Raw genomic sequence first — 22,490 nt, forward strand, 5'->3', positions numbered from 1 at the left:
ATTAAACCTTTTGAATAAAGTTCGAGTACAATTAAAGTAAAATAATTTAAAGAAAAAACTAACACTAAACTACTAAATTCAAGAAACGCAACATATTTGTATCACCCTGTGCCCACGCTCTGTCCCCTGCTAGCCTCTGGGCCATGTGAGACAGACTCTGTCCCCTGCTAGCCTCTGGGCCATGTGAGACAGACTCTGTCCTCTGCTAGCCTCTGGGCCATGTGAGACAGACTCTGTCCCCTGCTAGTCTCTAAGTCATGTGAGACAGTGGCTCTGTCCCTTGCTAGTCTCTGGGCCGTATGAGACAGTGGCTCTGTCCCCTGCTAGTCTCTAAGTCATGTGAGACAGTGGCTCTGTCCCCTGCTAGTCTCTAAGTCATGTGAGACAGTGGCTCTGTCCCCTGCTAGTCTCTAAGTCATGTGAGACAGTGGCTCTGTCCCCTGCTAGTCTCTAAGTCATGTGAGACAGTGGCTCTGTCCCCTGCTAGTCTCTGGGCCGTGTGAGACAGGCTCTGTCCCCTGCTAGTCTCTGGGCCGTATGAGACAGTGGCTCTGTCCCCTGCTAGTCTCTGGGCTGTGTGAGACAGTGGCTCTGTCCCCTGCTAGTCTCTGGGCCGTGTGAGACAGTGGCTCTGTCCCCTGCTAGCCTCTGGGCCGTGTGACACAGTGGCTCTGTCCCCTGTTAGCCTCTGGGCCGTGTGACACAGTGGCTCTGTCCCCTGCTAGTCTTTGGGCCGTGTGAGACAGAGTGGCTAATGACAGGAACCAGCTGTGCACCATGTTCTCAAGGTGCTAAAAGCATCAGGTGATTTAGTTTCCATGGGGCCTGGAAGTGGGGCAGCCAGTGGGACTGCAACAGGAGGAGAAACACAGCTGTTCCCCTGCAGCCTGCCCGTACATGGAGGGGCCTTCAGCCAATCCAGACCCTCCACAAGGACGCCAGCTAGCATCCGTTTTATTTTCCCTGCGTGGAGGGAGAGAGGGAGATGGCATGTGTTTGCAAAGCTGTTTAGCAGACAGCGTGCTGTGGATTGGGTCATCAGACAGTGTTGCCAGGAAGAGGAGGAGGAGGAGGAGGAGGAGGAGGAGGAGGAGGAGGAGGAGGAGGAGGAGGAGGAGGAGGAGGAGGAGGAGGAGGAGGAGGAGGAGGAGGAGGAGGAGGAGGAGGAGGAGGAGGAGGAGGAGGAGGAGGAGGAGGAGGAGGAGGAGGAGGAGGAGGATAGGTGTGCTGGGAGCGGAGGGATGAAGCATGGCGTGTTCTCTGCTTGCCTACTAGGGCTGCCTCGGCCTTGTTGAAGTGAATCATGTTCCCTGAGTGTGGACAGCCCAAAGCACACCGCGTATGTGTGTGTGTGTGTCATACTCACACTGCCAAGGTGACGACCCCTCCTTAGATTATGGACATATCATAGAATTAGTTTGAATACATGAATAATTTGTTGATTTACGATTAATTGGTTTGATGTTGAATTCTTTATTTTGTTGTTGTTGCTGCCATATACATTCATTTAGATTCTTTAGGATCTGTATCAGACTGGTCCCTGTCTTGGAACGTGTTTTGACATTCTCAGTGAGACAGCCTTTTCATCAATGGCATAACAGAAACCCTGCTGAAACCATGCAGGGGGAAAAGTACACAAGATCTAATATATCCTTGAAGCCTGACAGCTTTTCCAAAACCCACCATTTTACAATAGATGCGATGAAAGCAGTTGTGAAAGAGACCGTACCATGGGCAAATACCAAGCAGTGGTTTGAGATGGAGATGAATGTTGAACTCTGCATTGCATCGTCCACTAAAATACAATGACTTGTTTATCCCATGGAATGTGCTGCCTGGACTGTTGCCAGCTAGTATCAAGCTCGGACTGGCCCATGGTTTTCTCCTCAGTTTACAAGGTACTAACCTAAACAAAGACTAAGATTCTGGAATGACAGACAAGTTGTAGGTTTGATCTCATCACTGTAAAAGAGGTGTTGATTAGAGCTGCAACATGGGGGGACTCATAGACAGATAGGAGACGAGGCATGTGTCCATTAACACACCCATGTCTTTCTAGTACAAGAGAATGCCCTAAAAACAAAACAAATTAGATTTGTATAGTCCTCTTTACAAGCAGTGTGTCAGAGGGCTTCACGTGCGCCCATAGAACTGCACCTAGACCTCCCTAAACTCTCAAGGAAGACAGGGAGAGAACACAGAGAGAACTGGACATAACCTTGTGAGGAGGAGTTCAGTTAGAGCTCCTCTCCTCCAGAGACGGCCGTGACAGAGAAGTGCAGATCAGAGGCTGAATACAAATAGCAAGAGTAAAGATACAAATACATTTGCACATCGATGGTGAAATGCAGTTATCCAGATGTCCCAATCTGTTGACATTTGAATGGTTAGATCTGTTACAAAATGACTCAATCAACACACATTTAACTTATGACTAAGATTTGTGCTTTTCTGTACATGTACTATAGATGTTTCTCATGAGGCACTGTAAATCAAAGTGAAGGCATGAGTACCACAGACCTCATTAGCACCTACAGTTTACAACCTGCAGCTTGGTGGGCTAACGCTGTCCTGTACTGCGCATACAGTATATCTGGTAGTTTAGCACATGAATCATAAATCTAAGGAAATCTCTGCTAATCAGTGTCCTTGGTTACATTACATGCAGGTCCCGAGGCTTGGGGGCTGATGTTGAGTACTGGCATTATGTTGTCATCACGCACAGTATGAAAGGGTGGAAGGTTCTTGAATTATTTAGATTCAGATCAGTCTTGGACAGTAATTCAGTGTAATTACAGTATGTGCTGCAGTCCCTCATCCACAGAGCACATGCCCATGTCTCCATGGAAATCATAGACGTCCTTTCCCAAAGGTCACATTGTAGGACTAGTGGTAGAATAGAAAAGATAAAGGTCCAACTTTCAACACATGGACTTTCATTTCAGTGGGTGAAGGAAAAGGTGGAAGTAAGCTTTCCGAAAGGGCTTAACTTCCCTCCCTCCCTCACTCCACCCCATCCCTCCCTCCCTCCCTCCACCCCATCCCTCCCTTCACCCCCATCCCTCCAGTTGACTATTATTCTACCTCATCTGGATACAGTTATAAATCAATCTATTTTTACAGCAAATGGAACACACATGCGATGCAAAAGACAAGACACAGTTGGTTGTATAAACATTATACAAAATAAAACGCTAGAATGATAAGCATTTTACACATCTTCTTTCCATCTAGTCTAAATAAAAAAGTCACAAGATAATTTCAAAGAAAAGCCATGTGCTTGATCCCAATACTGTCACACAGCCATCAAACCTACTGCACCAAGCTCCAGTGTGCTTCTCTGATCTCAAACGTTTTTATCCTCGCTCTCAGATGAAACAGGATCCTCCCTGAAACACAAATCTCATTGGCAGACAACCTCCTCTGAATTCTCCACGGCAATGTAAGCTGTGAGCTGCACTTCCTGGAGAGGAACCCTCCCTTGTGCGATCTCCTGCTTGTATCCATCAGCCCTCCTCTTCGATGCACGGCCCCAGCCCTCACAAACACATGTGGTGGGGTTCATCTGCCAGAAGAACATAATGACTTTTCCCTCGACCGAAGTAAACCTCCACGGAATCTCCTGAAGGGGTTTCTGCTTAAGACATCTATCTCCCTCAGAGGGCGTTCGAGGCCAATAAACAAGAGAACAAAACCAGGAGATACGTGGAACAAGACAGTGTTGTTTAAAGTGGGGGAGCAACGACTGTTCAAGATGATCCTATCTGGACTGTTAGGATAGGTATCATGGGGAACAGAGACCTCCACAGTCTCTTGGGGTAGGTGTGTTATTATGTGATATAAAACCCATCAGGAACTGGATCCTGGCTCAGCTGTTACTGATGGCAGTTAGGGTCGTCTGCAACGAGAATGCGGCTGTTAACCTGACAGTTTTAGGTCTTTAAGTTTTCCTTTTCATTGTCATCCAGTCAGCCTCATCCGTTCCACAAACTGTTTACAACCAACACTCTGGGGTTTCCATGACAAATGATGAGGGTTGAGATGTTTTCCTGCCTGGTTGGTCACTGCGATCATGTGACTCTTGAGTCCATCTGGACTTGGTTGGTGTGTGTTGTTTTTAGCGTGAGGGATGTGTCTGTCAGACCTGAGAGGACCAAGAAGCCCCTCCGCTCAGAGAGCAGCCTGGGCCCATCGCCCCTCCGCTCAGAGAGCAGCCTGGGCCCATCGCCCCTCTGCTCAGAGAGCAGCCTGGGCCCATGCCCCTCTGCTCAGAGAGCAGCCTGGGCCCATGCCCCTCTGCTCAGAGAGCAGCCTGGGCCCATCGCCCCTCCGCTCAGAGAGCAGCCTGGGCCCATGCCCCTCTGCTCAGAGAGCAGCCTGGGCCCATGCCCCTCTGCTCCCACATCTGAACACCTTCTGTCCCGGTCAACCCTGCGCTGACTCACTACCCCCTGAGGAGACATGAATTACTTCCCCCTGTGCTCTCTGCACTCCCAAGGTTTGAAGCCAACGCAGAATACCCTGATCAGAGGGGAACTCCAGAAACACTATAAATCATCATACCAGTCCTGAAATAGCTCAGACCGACAAATATAGACATATGAATATATACAGTGGTGTGTAAATGCCTTAGGGTACTCCTCAGAAATCCCATTGGTCACCTCAGAGTCACGACCTGGACATGATTGAAGCTGTGTCTAATCACTACAACAGAGTGAAGAACAAAGGCTCCAAGTCAAAAGAAGTGTTCTGCCATATTTTTCTAAGAAGAGAACCATCATAATAAATATAATTGCTGTTCTCCATAACCCTGAAGACACATGCTAAACGGCACATCCTTGACTGTAATGGAAGGTATTTTCCATTTTAGCTGACCCTGTCTGACCTGCCTGATTCTCCCTCTGTTTAGCCAGTCCTCTGTGAGCACAATGATCTGTAATGGTGATGGATGACTGAGGAGATGACCAGGGAGCTGGTGAGCCTGTCCCAGCAGGACGTCTCAAACCCACCGACCAGGGACACTCCTCACAGTGACAGATGAGGAAATAAAGACAAAACACAACAACCGCCTTTCACCTCCTCAGACGAGCTGAAGCGGAGAGGGGGGGGGGGGGGGGAGAGGGAGGGGAGAGGGAGGGGAGAGGGGGGGGGGGGGGGGAGGGGAGAGGGAGGGGAGAGAGGGGAGGGGGAGGGGGAGGGTAGAGAGGGATTTCCTCCCTGGAGCGTGTGAGAGTGCATGTGGTGAGGGGCGCAGGCAGGACTAACTTATGACTGGACATGAGGACGTTGTAGGTGTTATTACAAGGGAGAGCTTGATGCCAGATGCCCTCACACTGCCCCCCATACCCTCAAAGCCTTTCTTTACGATTCATCATGTGAATCTTTCAGTCACTGAAAACGCAAAACAAAATCTTCCACAACATTCTGCCTAAGACGACAAAGTTAATCCAACACCCTTTACATATTTTAACAAATGCAAAAGGACAAAAGTAAAAAGAACCTGAATGCCTTATGAGTTACAGCGCTAAACTTGAGAACCACATGTAGGATTGGTTTTACACGGTTGTGGGGAAATGATTTGCACCTTCTGGAAAAAGTGAGCAGCGCTGAGACCACTGAGCATGAGTCACTGGCCAGCTATCTTGGAAGGGGGGATGGAGGTTCTGAGACCACTGTTTACTTTCCAGACAGCCAGTCCGGGGCTCCGACAGGGGAGAGGCTGGGGCGAACATGACTTTTCAGGATTCTCTCTTAGACTAACAATGTCAATGCTGAATCAATCCAGCATAATCAAAACCTAGCTATGCATGTTGATGTGTATAATACTACAGTATGTGTAAGATGTAACACAATAAGACAATCACATACTGCTTTGATGCTGAAGACTCTTAAAAGTAACTCATAATTCCTTGAAAAAGTAGAACTCCGATTGTAAAATAATCTTTAGAGTGGTAAAACGATATCATAGTCTTTTGTTCTTGAGTTATGAGTTATGACGATGCATAGACGGTTGTTCCTCCAGCAAACATTTCTTGAAAGTTTTATATCCATTTTTACTTTCTTCTGTCTGTACAGTCTGTCTCAGGAGAACCCAGCTGGACGGTGTGTCCTGGGAGACAGAACGGTGCATGGAGCAAACTAGAGCAGCAACAGACGGGAAAACGCTGACTCCCTCTGACTCCCTGTCTCAGGACTGCCCAGACGTCTGCTGGTTTAACCACCATGGAAATCATGTGAGTGGCTTTCCTAGGCAAAGAACCATGGACATGAAACATCTCCTGATATAACTCCTTAACCTCAGATCTGGACAAAGAGAATTCAGCCCTCTGAAGAACCAGATGGTTCCAGTGACATGGTGTTCTCCCCCTCCTCTAATCAACCAAGCTTAAGACTAAATATAACATTTACATAATCGACCCTTGTGTTAATTTGTGATCATTAGATATTTTATTTTCAGCAAACAGCTACATAAATACCTTACTGCATTACCATGGTTACCAAGGTTTAACTACAAAAATGAAACTCTTGCACGTGAAACTGTTTTGTCAGCCATGCGGTGAGGAGAAGCCAGTTGATTCAGCCAAAATATCTGAACTTAAAAGCCTTTCATGAGGGACAGGACTGAACATGAGTGTTTTGTGGATGCAAGAAGGGGAATCTATAGAGGATTAGAACACTGTCCATGTCCTCCAGGCTTGTGATGGGACTGTCAGAGAGTTTGGAAACTGGCTGGCAATGTGTCTGTTTTCTCATAGCTTATAATTGACTGGGGCATAGACTTGTCTTCAAGAAATGATGAAAACTTGAGTTCACAATCTTCAACTTAATCTGACATAACACCCCAGAGCACAGTGCATGAAGGATTCTGACAGAGATAGATGCTCTCAAAAGGACCCAAAGCATTGCCCCAGTGTGACTTAATTCTATGACAAAGCATGACTTCGAATGAACCCTTTACTGTTCAAGAGACTTCAGTCACTCTTTAAACAGCAGTAATTCATTTCCCTCATGTCCACGGTGTTGTACTGTCATTGAAATGTTATTTATTCTGTGACATCATCCAGAAGGGTAAGTATTCTTTAAAATCGTCACACCCTTGTGCATTTCTTGACATTAACTGGAAATCCCCTATCTGTCCCTTCCTTTCTCTCACACACACACACACGCACGCACGCACACACACACACACACACACACACACACACACACACACACACACACACACACACACACACACAAATTATTCTGAAAACATGCAGATGACTGAAGACTTTATTGACTATATATTATAGAGGTATCATATTGTTGTATCATGATTTGGCCATAACACAAGCATATAACACAATCATATAACACAAGCACATAACACAAGCACATAACACAAGCACATATCATCAGTTGCTTCATCCTCTGATGCCAGTCATTTAAACAATGAGGAGTGGAGAGGTGATTCCTTGTAAAGATGTCCTCGACAGCACAAGGCTAATCACTAGGTACAAAACCATAGATGTACCACAGTGATGTCATACTTTTACTGCAAGGATGTATGTGAGTGGCTTTTTTCCATGGCAGAGGAAAAGAAAAGCCCTCAAAGATTGTTCCAGACTCTTCCACGGAGGAGCTAGCCACCAGTATGTCCAGCCAGGGGGTCTACGACCCATGATGGAAATATTCACTCTTCTCTCTTTTCTTTTCTTTTTGAGGTCTGTGAGTCAAGGACAAAAAGATACAGCGATGATGTATTATTTCCTGTGGAAAAAGTAACAACCATGTTACGATAAATCCCAGAAAAAAGATTCCATTAAGATTTTTATTAGCAAGGCCATACATTTTACAGCATGAAAACGTTGGTTACTGCAGCATTTGGAGCAACCCCTTATACAAACTATAACACTGAATACTGTGTACATTTACAATAGATCTGGGGAGCTAGCATGAACCATACAGGGCGCTCCTGTCATCACCCTGACCTCCCTTGACACCCAAGTCATCGCTCAGCTCTGTTGCTTCGGGAGAATTCATCGCAGCGTCACCGCTCGGCTGCGTGTCTCTACAAAGACTCTCGTAACGTATGTAAAAGCAGTCTGGAGCTGAACGCCACCGTGTCGAGCCGCTGAAGAGCTGATTGATGCAGAGGAAAGGGAGCCCGGGGCAGGTTGAGTTACAAATAGCTGATATATGAGTAATGACAGTTGTGCAGAACGTTATTTACACAGCCATGCCTGGCCACAGTTGCTGCAGGTAGAGTGTTTGCTGTGCTTGCAGAGATCTGTTAGTTGTCTTTTATTAGCTTTAGCGCCGTAGTGGAGGGCTGTTGATTGGTGGGCCATGTTGAACACAACTGATGAAACTGAACCACACCCAATGTTGTTTTTTCATTTGTAGTTGTTCTTAGTTCTTAGTTATGAAAGTGTTATGTTACACCCTCTCACAAGCAGTAGAATCCAGCTCTCAGCTGGCATGTAGGATTGATCAATGTGAGACTTGGTTCATTTCTGTAAATGTAAAATCCACGAAGGAAAAGACAGTGAGTGTTTGTACTGTCAGTGACTACAATCACATTCATGTTGATGTATAATCAAAGCAACGTTCAATCAAAGCAATGCATGAGCTGTAACAGTTCTAGGTCATTTGCGTTTTAAGTGTTTCAAATTGCTTTTAATATGGTTTTGATTGCAGTCTTTTATCAAAGGTAATTAAATAATGAACTCTGAAAGCTCTCTCAACTGTCCACTCAAACTCAAACACTGAACTGTTACAGTACCGGTATTACATGTTGGAGAAGTTGGCCTCTCCAGGAGAGGAACCTGTCTCTACGTCCTCCCTGCTCCATTTTGCGGCGCTGTGGAAGCTGTGCCTGTACTCAGTGAGCAGAAGAGGAGGGGGTGGGAGGGCCTCCTGTGTGCTGGGAGGGCCTGCACCCCTGCATGTGGGGCAGCCTGCACCCATGCATGTGGGGCAGCCAGCACCCATGCATGTGGTGGCAGCCTGTAACCCCTGCATGTGGGGCAGCCTGCACCCCCTGCATGTGGTGGCAGCCTGTAACCCCTGCATGTGGGGCAGCCTGTAACCCCTGCATGTGGTGGCAGCCTGTAACCCCTGCATGTGGGGCAGCCAGCACCCATGCATGTGGTGGCAGCCTGTAACCCCTGCATGTGGGGCAGCCTGCACCCCCTGCATGTGGGGCAGCCTGCACCCCCTGCATGTGGGGCAGCCTGCACCCCTGCATGTGGGGCAGCCTGCACCCCTGCATGTGGGGCAGCCTGCACCCCCTGCATGTGGGGCAGCCAGCACCCCTGCATGTGGGGCAGCCTGCACCCCTGCATGTGGGGCAGCTTGCACCCCTGCATGTGGGGCAGCCTGCACCCCTGCATGTGGGGCAGCCTGCACCCCTGCATGTGGGGCAGCCTGCACCCCTGCATGTGGTGGCAGCCTGTAACCCCTGCATGTGGTGGCAGCCTGTAACCCCTGCATGTGGGGCAGCCTGTAACCCCTGCATGTGGCGGCAGCCTGTAACCCCTGCATGTGGTGGCAGCCTGTAACCCCTGCATGTGGTGGCAGCCTGTAACCCCTGCATGTGGTGGCAGCCTGTAACCCCTGCATGTGGGGCAGCCTGTAACCCCTGCATGTGGTGGCAGCCTGTAACCCCTGCATGTGGTGGCAGCCTGTAACCCCTGGCCGTTGGACAGAAATATTTAGTCATTCTTCACGTTCCCCTCTGGAGTTGAGGTTAGATCCACGTGAGATGAGTTATTGTACCTAGTTACATAAAGCCTCATCTAAGATGCCAACTTGTTTTCTGTGTTGAAACACACCACAATTGTTGTTTTGTACACAATTGTCATTGCAATCTTTTATATTTGGAGATCAAAGTTCTGGCAAAAGGTTGAACAGAGAAATATCAAAATGTTTTATGTGTGAGAGAGAGAATACACAGATTGTACATTTCATCCACCACTCCACACACACTCACACACCAGATAGTTTGGATGGGGCAGTTTCCTTGTGTTTATACAGGTCTGTCCTGACACAGGTCATGTGTTTTCCTCTGTGTGGACATGTGTCTGGGTCTGTGTTTACACAGCGGTTGGAGCCTAAAACCACCATCCCAATAAAGAGAAGAATCCAGCAGAAAGGACCAGACACCTTGATGTATGGGACCCACATGCCACAACAAAACTCTTTCAAGAAACAGTCAATGTTTCGGATTAGAAAATGCTTCGGTTTCTTCTTGAGACGACTTTCCTCCTGGTTGTCATGGCTGAAAAAATTCAGTGTCTAGAACAATTTGTTGTTTAGGTGGTGTAATAGTTAGCTCTTACGTCCTAAACAAAGTCTCCAATTCTATCTGAAGATGTCGTTTGTAATGTTGTGGTTTTTCTAGGGTTCTGCTCCTTGCTTTGTGTGGCTTCCTCCCATGTCTCCCTCGGTAACACAGGTTTTTTGTGGTTGTTTCCTTTTCTGTTTCACTGCCCTGTCTGCCTCTGTTTCACTGCCTCATCTGCCTCTGTTTCACTGCCTCATCTGCCTGTCCGTTTCACTGCCTCGTCTGCCTCTCTGTTTCACTGCCTCGTCTGCCTCTCTGTTTCACTGCCTCATCTGCCTCTCTGTTTCACTGCCTCATCTGCCTCTCTGTTTCACTGCCTCGTCTGCCTCTCTGTTTCACTGCCTCGTCTGCCTCTCCGTTTCACTGTCTCGTCTGCCTCTGTTTCACTGCCTCGTCTGCCTCTCTGTTTCACTGCCTCGTCTGCCTCTGTTTCACTGCCTCGTCTGCCTCTCTGTTTCACTGCCTCGTCTGCCTCTCTGTTTCACTGCCTCGTCTGCCTCTCTGTTTCACTGCCTCGTCTGCCTCTGTTTCACTGCCTCGTCTGCCTCTCTGTTTCACTGCCTCGTCTGCCTCTCTGTTTCACTGCCTCGTCTGCCTCTGTTTCACTGTCTCGTCTGCCTCTCTGTTTCACTGCCTCATCTGCCTCTCTGTTTGCTCTTCATACACAGGGCCTCCGTTACTGTCCTGACTTGCAGTGAAAGGACTTACTGTGTCTTTTCATTAAAAGGTATGTTCTTCTGTTGCACCAAATCTGAAGATCAGATGGAGGGGGTCAGATGGCTGAGCGGTTAGAGAATCGGGCTTTTAATCAGAAGGTTGCTTGTTCGATTCCTGGCCGTTTTCAAATGACACTGTGTCCTTGGGCAAGGCACTTCACCCTATTTGCCTCGGGGGGAATGTCCCTGTACTTACTGTAAGTCGCTCTGGATAAGAGCGTATGCTAAATGACTAAATGTAATGTAACTTTTGATTCCAACCTATCAATATATAAGGACACACAATACAGTCATTGCATTGCCACACATTGTCACCACCATCAACTTCCTTTAAACTTTCCTTAAAAACTAAACTGACATGCAAGTCCATCCACTCGTACAGAACAGTTTCATGTAACTATGTAGTTGAACAGAGATCCCAAGGGGCATGTTTTTCATCATCTGCACATTGGCCTCGCTCTTGCCAACTTCCCTTCAAAATGTCTGCCTTGGCTTCTTTGTGTGTTGTTCCAGCACAGACTTGTACGGCATTATCTTCCCAAGCAAATAACTCACAGCTCTTTGGAGAGCAGTCACAGTATTATCTATACTTTTTTATTGGAAGTAAATTACTACCACCCTACTGCACTAGATTTTTCCTAAGGAAATGTAAGGTGTAAACTAGGGGAACATTTTATAAATGTCTAGTAGATAACACACTCTAGAAACAAAGGTAACAGCCAGATCAACAAGAGAACAGACAGAAGACACATGAGAATATTGTGTTGTGCTAAAAAGATACACTACCTCTTCACACGCCTGCTCTGCTCGTCTGCCGAGCAGTGTGAACCTCTGGGAAGCCTGTCATCACCAGAGAAAGTGTTGGCCTTGTGGGCAAAGTTACAGAAATGGTATGAACATCCCATGTTAATATAAAGGTAAGCTGACTTTTCTTGTGTGAAACATTCCCACTCACAATGCAAGCTAAAATATAATTGTCAACTATTGAGGATCCAGAATAAAGATCTATGAAAATACATGGGTTTGAAGGTGCACACAGAACTTCATAACTTGTTGCTTCCTTTTCGAAATTCAAAAGCTTGTTTCAACTTGATACAGTGTGCTTACAGTAAGCACAAGTCTTAGTACCGAGAGGCACTTGTTGAATACTAACAGGACTCGTCCACGCCCAGTCCACTAGCACCACCTTCTTCTTCATCTGACATGGTTAGAATCTTTTGCTTTTGTCAACACGTCTTGGTTGGCGTCGTAGGAAGGCAGAGGGATGCTGGCCACGTTCTGGGACACAAAGTTAAGAGCAGGTTTGTGACGGGGAGAGTGCTGGTTCGGCCTCAGAGGATTCTTCTTAGTTTGCCATCAACCTGATTGAAAAAAAAAAAAAAACGAATAACGATGTATTTACATTTCCAGGCAGTCTGTCATGTTACCACCACCTGGCCAGTGTTAGTGTGAAGGACACATCTGAGCTGCCACAGTTGTCTTCCAGACCCCCCCCCCCCCCCCCCCCCCATGTTTAGAACTGCTCAGACATCATGGCTATGATCCAGACAGACATACCAAGGTGCTGGGTCACCACCTGCTGGCAGAGTGGAGGAACACTGTTCTATGTAACCATCCATTCAGAGTGTCCTAGTCCCTGTCCTAATGACATCACAAGGATGTTGCATGTTTTTGATATCTTATGATGTTTATGCTTTTTGATGAAAATGAGAGTTGAATGTTTTCACATCAGCAGCTACCAAGCATAAGTGACTTGGGAGAAAGATTGAGTAATTTTACTTTTGATGATAGTTCCCCATCTGGTGGGCTAAAATGTGCACTCAACTATTGGGAAAGAGCACTGTACCTAGTGGTGGAAGTGTGATGGGTCAATTATGATCAAGACAAAAACCACTGAATAATGTAGAAGTTGCATCCAATGACATTTCATCTACATCTTGCCTCTCTCAGTATAAATAAAATAAGGAAAGTACTACTTTAGGTTTCAAATAGTTTGATCAGCATTTTACCATGGGTCTGTGGTCAAATGTCCTGGGTATTGTATTTCCCTAAACCTTCTAGGAACTTAGTTCTCAGTTCTCAGTTTTCAGAATCTTTGACCCCTGCTGAACTGTTTGTTTAAGCGGAAAACCAACCAGATTAAAAAGAGTAAGAGGACAAATATAATTTTGGGAATAAGTGGTAAAATGCTTAAATCCATGCAACATTATTTTATGCATCATACAATAATAAGAGGAACATAGTAAAAACAAGTTCACTATAGCAAGCCAGCAATGTTGAGGGAGTATTGTTAGACATACTGTAGGTCTCTGAACAGTTAACAAACTATTTGTTTTGTTATATTGAGCAGTATACTTGTTTCCAGTCATACAAGAGAAGTAAGCTTGTCCAAGGTGTTAGTTTAACTTTTTTTGTATTTCCCTAAACCTTCTAGGAACTGAGTTCTCAGTTTTCTGAATCTTTGACCCCTGCTGAGCTGTTTGTTTAGGCCAGAAAGCAACAAGATTTTTAAAAAGTAAGAGGAATTTTCTGGGGGGTGGGGGAATAAGTTGTAAAATGCTCAAATCCATGAACATATAGCAATATGTTATGCAATGTACAATATTACAAGGAACAGCAAAAACTATTGCAGTATATCAGGCCAACAATGTTTGTGAAATGAGGGGTTATTGTTTACAGTGGCTTTGAGCTTCAGCACATTCATGATCTATGTGAGGGTAGTGCCTGGAGACCTCGAGAACAACATATTACCCATTTTGACAAACATACTACTCTGATGCCTGTCATTTACACATTTCTCTGTTTCCATTGCTGTTGGACTTATTGGTAACTAGTTACTGGAAGAGAAAGCCTCAAACCTGACTGGGATGAAACACACTGTGGAGACAGACCCGTGTGAAACACACTGTGGAGACAGACCCGTGTGAAACACACTGTGGAGACAGACCCGTGTGAAACACACTGTGGAGACAGACCCGTGTGAAACACACTGTGGAGACAGACCCGTGAACAGTTTACTACAATTAGAAAGTGGAAACTGATATTTTATATACTGTATTGCTGTAGCACATTTTAAAGATGTTTGGGCACTTTTTCATGCTTTGTTGTACAGTTTTAAGTGAAGTGTGACAGAAAAGGCATGGAGAGAGAGAGAGAGGGAAAGAGATGCAGCAAAGGGCTAAGGCTGGGTTCAAACTCAGGCAGCTGCCTCAGCTCACATACTGTTATCTAAACGTATGTACATGGGGGGGTTTGAACCTGCATGCTCTCAATCTGCAGTCATATGCTCTACCAGTGAGCTACACCTGTCATCCACATGACTTCTTCTTGAGGAGCTTTCTATGTTTCTGAATACAGGGTCTGAGCCATTACAAAAACTGGACTCCTCAATAGAATGAAGGATTTGTGCTGTGCCAGCACACACAACTGCATACTTCTCATTGTGAAACTGTAGAAAGTATCGAACATAAATATAATTGTTTGGGGAAAAAAGCATAATTGGACACAAAATGTTTCTGAATAGTTATAACGAAACTTTTTTAAGGAAGTTAGATTGGGCAGTTTACTCGTGTCCAGTCATACGAGAGGTATAAAAGAGTAAGCTTGTCCGACAGACAGAGAGTTCACAATGCAGGTGAAGCTTGTTGACCGAGGCAAGCAGCGCTTTGCTGCTCTCTGGAGCCTCTGTCTTCTTCTGCAGCAGTTTCACGTTGTTTTACTGCAACCCCATGACGTCGGGATCGACTCAGGAGACCGGGATGAGTATGATTATCCATTTTCTGATAGAGTGACAGATTATGAACTTTATTATGAACAAGCTCCTGATGATGACAATCAAGAGAATGTTACCGAGTGCACCGGTCAACTGCTCCAAAACCTCACCTTGGATGTGGCCACAGTTCTCAAGGAGCAGTACAATGACAGCGTAGTCAAGATTCTTGCCTGGATGCCCAGCTGCAATTCTTCCAGTGAGGAGGATCTGAAGACATTCTGGGAGTCCTACACCCTGTTCAAACCATTCTACCTCCTCCTGTCAGCGCTGCTGTTCTCTGTGGTGGGATGCCCTGGAGAGGTGGCCGAGCGTCTGGAGGAAGCAGAAGAGGAGCTTGGCTGTGACCTGACGGAGAAAGCTTTACATTTCCTCCTGGACATCCTGGATGACAATGACAACATCAGTGAGCCAGACTCCGCCAACGGTACAGATAGCGACTCTACAAACACAAATGCAGGAAGCTGTTATCCCAACGCCGCTCACACTAACGATGATCCAAATGAGCAAGATAAACTGGAGATTAAAATGACAATCCTTCAAAAAAACATCATGAACTTGGGTGAGTTCAATAATCTTGTTCAGGCATATTCCTTAGCCACCGTAGAGTCTGAGAAGGAGCAGGTGAAGAAGGCTCTTATTCAGTTGACTAATTCCATGAAAGAATCTCTGGCTGTGGAACAAGACTTTATGATGTCCAGCATTCATTGTGATGGCCCGGAAAACACAGATAAAGATGTCCAGAATAAAAATGTTATTCCTGAAAAGAGCTTAAATATTTCTCAGATTCGGACCAAAAGAGCTATTATTCCCTATCCCACACAACTGTCAAACGACATTTCACAGGAGAAAGTTAAGGTCAAGATGGCACAACATCTCGTCTATAACAAGTCTACATCCAGACACAAACGAGAAGCTAAATCCTCCTCCTCCAAAGTCCAGTCTACAAAAGCTGTTCATCACATTAACTCCCAGGAAGTCCATCACAATCAAGTCAACATGAGACCTCTTACGTTTTTACTGAAGGTGGCTGGAGGTTGTGGTCTCCTAACTAGCGAGAGCAATGGCAGTTTCAGTGTCAGAGAAGAGTACAGTGCTAAACTGCTGGAGAGTCAAAAATGGGTCTTGAAGAACAGCACAACCTTGTCGAACAAAGACACAAATGCAACTGTCTCCATCACCTCCATCCAGTGCAAAACCAGCCGGATTCTGAACTCCCCCTCCTTTCATGGTGGTGGCTCATTTCCTTCAACTTGCTCATCAGGAGACAAACAATTTTTAGCTCTCCCAACAAAAGACTGTGGTATCACTCTCAGCACAGCATATATTTCAGATCTACTTTGGTCAAATTCAACTTCTGGGAAGACATGGGAGCTGTTTCCTTTCGTACTGGACAAGGGTTACATCCAGGAAGTTGTCCTTCAAAACCTCATAAAGACTGAATCTGTATCCAATGCTCTGCTCGCACCCGTCGCAAAAGCTGCTGTCCATGCAGCAAGCTTCGAAGATGAGGATGATGATGTAAACCATCTTTTGTTCTTAAGTCAAGTGCATCTGCTTCATCATTTCTCACGCATCCTGCTTCAGGCTGCCGAGGGGAAACGGCAGGACTGTGTTGCCCACGAGCCCTTGCTAGGACATGAAGGCAGCAATCAGTCACTAAGGAACTCAAACCACAGTCTGCATGACACTTCAGAGGAAGGAGATTCTGGAAACAACTCATTTTTTGACTCGAACACAAACCAGGACGTTAACCGATTAATCTACAGACGTATGAACCCACAAGCGCGCGATCTTTCGATAAACACCACCTCTCCTCTTTTCTTCCTCAAAATGTCAGGAGAGTGCAAACTTCTTACCAGTGAGAACAGCAGTAGCCTGCCAGAAGCAGAGGAGTACAGCGATGATCACATATGGAAGCAACTATGGGAGTGGAACAACGGGACTGTTCTCCTAAATCAACACACTAATGTATCAGTCTCAATCAGGTCCATTCAGTGCAAAACAAGTCACTTTCAGTTCCCCATTTCCTCATCCAGCAGTGGATCCTTTCCTACTCACTGTGCATCACAGGAAGGACGGCTCCTGGCATTACCAACCAAGGACTGTGTTGTTGTTCTTGAGCAAGAGTCCATTTCAGGTCAGGTCTCTGAAAAGGTGGAATCTGATTTATTCTGGCAGTTTGTTCCGTTCTCAGAGGATGAGGACCACCTCCAAGACGTTGTCTGCCCCTTCTTCATGAAGCTGCACTCTTTCCCCTGCCGTCTTCTCACTGACGAGGAAGGATATCAAGTCATTGCAGAAGCATATGACCTGGACTATCCAGAGACACAACTGTGGTTCTGGAGCAAAGGCCTCATTATCAATTTCTTCTCAGGACTGGCTCTGGAGGCAGTGTCCAACACCATGTTCTACATCACACTGGAGCCTCCAAGGGACAGAGATGACACACGATTCAGCAATCAACTCTGGAAGATGAACGGGACTGCCCTCCAGTCTGCCCTGGGACCAGACCTGCACCTCCACGTTCCCCAGGAAGACGGAGACTTCGCTGTTTACTTGTCAAACACTTCAGGTGCAGTATGGTCTTTGCTCGATGCTCTAAAGAAAGAAAACCAGATTGAAGTGACAGGCTGTGTTCAGATGTACTTTGTGAAAGTTGAGCCTTTGCCCTGTCATTTGCTCACAGCCCAGAAAGCAGAAACAGAGCCACTAATGAAACATTACGATAGCTCTACTGTACTTCAACAGCTCTGGTTTATCAGAGGAGGACGGCTTATTAATGTGGAGAGCAACTTAGCACTGGGTTTCCAAGCAATAAATGACAGCAGACCAATTAGAGCAGAAGTACAAACACTTCATGATTTTCCGGACATGCAGACATGGGACATTGATACATTTATCACCTCTAGGTGGGATCCAGACTGTCTACTCAATGTTGATGCCATTGATAATAGGGTTCAAGTAGATTGCAGTTCTGACATAGAAACATCATATCACCAATGGGAGCTTGTTCCGTTTGGTAAAGGCTTGACTAACATGGACAGAATCCAGTGTCATTACTTCATCAGAAGTGACCACCCTTCGTGTGAAGTTCTCACAGGATATCCTGACAGTGGAATACTACAGGTCAGACCTGTGACTGAACAAACTTTTCTTGAACAACTGTGGCACTGGGAAGGACAATACCTTATTAACACAGCTAGCGGGCTGTATCTTACACATTTAAACGGCAGCAAGATGCAGGAAGAATTAACACTCAGCAGTCTCAAAGTGCCAGACACACAGTTCTGGACGAGTAGAGATGGAATTATTTACCCTGTGTCTCACAACGCCAGTGTGGTCACTGTGGAGGAAGAGAATGGACTTGTATACCTGCATAACGTTACTGAACAAACCTTCCAAGGATGGCAGTTTATCGAAAGTCATGAAGCTGCAAAACACACAGACTTCTTCAACTGCAATCCTCATAACCACAGCTATTTCTTTATCAAAAATGTCCACGCCCCTTGTCTGCTTCTAACGGGTGCTTCTGAAGGAGAAAGCATAGAATTTAAACGCTATGACTCTAATGCAGCACAGCTCTGGTATTGGGACCTGGCCCGTACTTTGGTAAATCTACACTCTGGGTTGGCATTGCATCTTACAGACTCTGGAGATGTTGTGATGTCTGCAATGTCTGCTTTTGAAAAGAGGCAAAGGTGGAACCTGGACGGGGGAGTTCTAAGTTCATCACTACATAAATCCTGTAGTGTGGTTCAGGATCCGGAAATGACACTGGCCTGCTCCCAATCACATGAGCCTCAGTGGCAATTCATTGATGCAAGAGATGTAGGGGAGAACTCAGATAACATAGTTTGCTTTTATTTCATCCAGAACCAGCATTTGCCATGTGAAGTCCTTACTGCTGACCCTGTCAGTAAGACGGCCAAGCTTCGCCCAGTCACTGATGAACTGGTGGACTCCCAACTGTGGTACTGGGATGGCAGTCACCTGATTCACACAATGACAGGACTGAAACTAGGTCTGTCTCATGACCACAACCACCATGGAGCGGTTACTCTGTTAGATGCAAACAGCAGCGACACCTGGATTTATCATGACACGCAAATAACATCTCAGAATAGAACATTAACCTTTGACATTAATAATGATGGAGTTGTTATGCTTTCTCCTAATTTGTTAAGTCAAACTCGCATGGAACAATGGAAACTTATCAACAAAGATATCTTAAAGGACGACGCACTGACAAATTCAAAGATTCTGCACTGCGAAGCACAAAACATTCAGAACATGTTCTTCATAAAAAATTCTGCCAATCCTTGCCAACTGTTAACTGCCACAACCAAAGGAGAAAGCCCCACTTTCCAGGTCTTTGATGACAGTTTGATAAACTTACAGCTGTGGTACAAAGATGGCCCCCACATCATAAATGCCGGTACTAACTTGGCCATTCATTTACAGTCACACAACAACAGCTTGACATCAGTAATTCTATGGGACAGATATGCTTTTGCTAGGCAGCAAAAATGGAATGAAGAGGACAGCATCCTCTCAAACAGTGAGGGCAAATGTGTGCTAATTGCGGACAATGACAGAGTAACCTGTGCCCAAGGAGAGGGCGCTGATAAGCAGCGCTGGGAGTACGTGGGCTTCAAGGAGTCTTCCAGCAACTTGGAGGATGTAGTCTGCCTCTATTTCATTAGGAATCAACATGAATCCTGTGAATACATGACTGGCTATTCGGAGGGGAATCCAGTTCTTCTGCGGCCTTTAATGGAAGATCTCCTGGAAAACCAGTTGTGGTACTGGAATGGACAGCATATCACTAACATGAAAACTGGTCTTGTTCTCGACCAGGAAGGATCAGATCACATCACTTTACTGCCTCACGCAGGACAGAACGCCACTCAGCTGTGGACGTATCGTGACGCTCATGTCAGTCCTGTATCTGAACCTGGCCGCTTCCTGGATGTGAACGTAGATGATGATGGAAAAATCGAAGTCAGTAGAAGAACTAGAAAAATAACACAACAATGGACATTTGTGGAAATGAATAAGGCACATGAAAACACATACATACTTTCCTGCGCAGTTTTGCCAAAAGACCCTTCTACATTCTTCCTGAAAAACCAGGCTAGGCCTTGTGAACTTCTGTCTGCCTTAAAAGGAGGTGAACATGTAGGCTTCCAAACCTTTGATGAAGATCTCCTGGGAGATCTGCTGTGGTTTTGGCATGATGCCCACCTGGTGAACGTAGGCACAGGTCTTGCCCTACAACAAGGAGAGCCTGCAGGTCTTTGGCCGATGGCGGCTTTCGCCAATAAGCAGAAATGGCAGGAAAACAAGGACCGAATTGTCTGTCTGAACAAACAAGACTGTAGTCTGGTCACTTCAACTCAAGGAGAAGCTACGACAGAAACCTCTAAGTTCACGGACCAAAAGCCCACACTCTGGAAAAAAGTTATTTTCGATGAAAAAATGACTAATCCGGAAGCTATAGTGTGTTCATATTTCATCAAGAATAATCTCCAGCCCTGTGAGCTTCTCACAGCATTCGACGAGGGAGAAGCAGTCAGGCTGCGTCCACGAGACTCTGCCCTTCCACAGCTGTGGTACTGGGATGGGCCGTATCTAGTCAATAAGGACAGTAAATTGGTTCTGCACACATCTATGAACGACAACACTGTGAGGCTGTCGGAGAAACGCCCTAACTGGTATCGCCAAAAGTGGGAGATGGCCCATGAGGAGAAAGAATACATCCAGTCAGTAAGAACAGGCTTAGTTTTTGACCTTTCTGGCACTACAGTGGTCCTCTCCAGCAAATCAGACAGGAACAGCCAACTGTGGACTTTGGTGTTGGAGGAGAAGGGTCTGAACAGCACTAATCTCCTGAACTGTGCACCAAACCGCACCCACATCACACCTTTTGTGATGAAGAATGAGCAAGATCCCTGTCACTTGCTTACCCAGATGGAATGTGGACGAGTTGTATTGCATGAGTTTAGCGAGGAACACAGTCACCTGCAACAATGGTTCCAAGAGGGACGGCACATTGTTAATACGGACAATGATCTGGTTCTTAGTGCCAAAGACCTCAAGAACAACAAATTTGGTTATGTGTCACTACAGATGAAGTTCAGCTACGAGTCCTTTCAAATGTGGGAGAAGGATGGTGAACTCGTGCATTCTTACCTCCAGGACAAAACACTGGTCTTGGCATCCAGTGGGCAAGAATTGGTTCTGCAGCATCCAGAAGGACTCAGTAAAGAGCAGTGGACCTGGTACAACTACACCGATGTTACTAAGGATCATAATCTGGTTGCACGATGCTCACGATGCTATGACAGAAAAGAAGAGATGGCCGCTCAAGTAATTGGTTTCATTCCTTTCCTCTCAACCATTTACAATCTGGTACGTTCAACGGTTTATGCAGGAAAGGGATGCAAGGATGAAGCTTTGGAGAGTCTTAAGGATGCAACTATTGACGTAGCTATGGATATTGGCATTGCTGTCATTACTGTAGCAACTGTTGGTGTAGGTACTTCAGCGGCATTTGCATTAAAAGCAGGTTCTAAATTTGGCTTTAAAGTGGGTGTGAAGGCATTAGGTACAGCATTGAAGGCCACATCCAAAGTTGGAATGTATTCACTAAAAGCCACACTAAAAACTGTCTTTAAACAAGGTGTTAAAAAAGGATTAAAAAATGCAGGAAAGTATGTCATTAAAAGCTCTGTAAAATCAATTAAAAACACAGTAAAGTCTTTGAAGCACCTTACAGTCACCACAGCCAAAGGAATGAAAAAACTTTCCACCAAAAGCTACCACTTAGGATCAGAAGTGGTGAAAAGGCTAAGGAAGGTGTCAATGAAGCAGGCTTTCAAATCATCGCAAAAAAAGTTTACAAAGATACATTTCAAACGTGTTACTATGAAACTGGGTAGAAACTTCAAAGCAAAGTCTAAAGCTCTGGGAAATAAACTGAAAGCAATGCGTGATGAATTGGCCTCCAAGGCTGAACGAAAAATTAAACAACTTGATGAAATAAATGCTCAGAAGGGTAAGAAAGTTGTTAGGTGTAAACGGATGTTGACTAAATGTGATACTGAAAAAAAAACAGGCAATACACAGCAGTCAAAACAACAACCAATGGACGAGAAGCAAATTCAAGAAAAATACAAAAAGATAGATGACGAAACCATTAACAGACTTTTAATAAAAGTAACGCCAGAACAAACAGTCAGGGACGTTTTTAGATCAATGGAATTAGATTTGAAGAACAAAAATATAATAGGAGAGAAGGCCTTAAAAAAACAGCATGCTTATATGTATGCTTATAATACGGACGAAAATATAAAATACATTGACCATGCTACATTAGGACCAAATATTCACGCAGAGAAACAAATTATTAACAGATTTAATCTTCAACCATTATTAAATACAAAAGTAGATGATTTGTATCTGTTTACAAAGCTCTCACCCTGCCTGCGGCAAACTAAATTCCCTCCTTGTATCACTGGAATTTTAGAAATGTGCAAAGGCTTATTTGACAAATTGAATAATGGTCACCGATGCTACATTGGGTTTAAGGAATATTACGGCTTCGGGAAAATGGGGAAAGCGCAAGATCCGTTCGTTAATCGGAATATTGTGCTCACAAATCTCTTTGGTAGTG

This window comes from Osmerus eperlanus, chromosome 3 (assembly GCF_963692335.1).
Source record: "Osmerus eperlanus chromosome 3, fOsmEpe2.1, whole genome shotgun sequence".
Lineage (NCBI taxonomy): Eukaryota > Metazoa > Chordata > Actinopteri > Osmeriformes > Osmeridae > Osmerus > Osmerus eperlanus.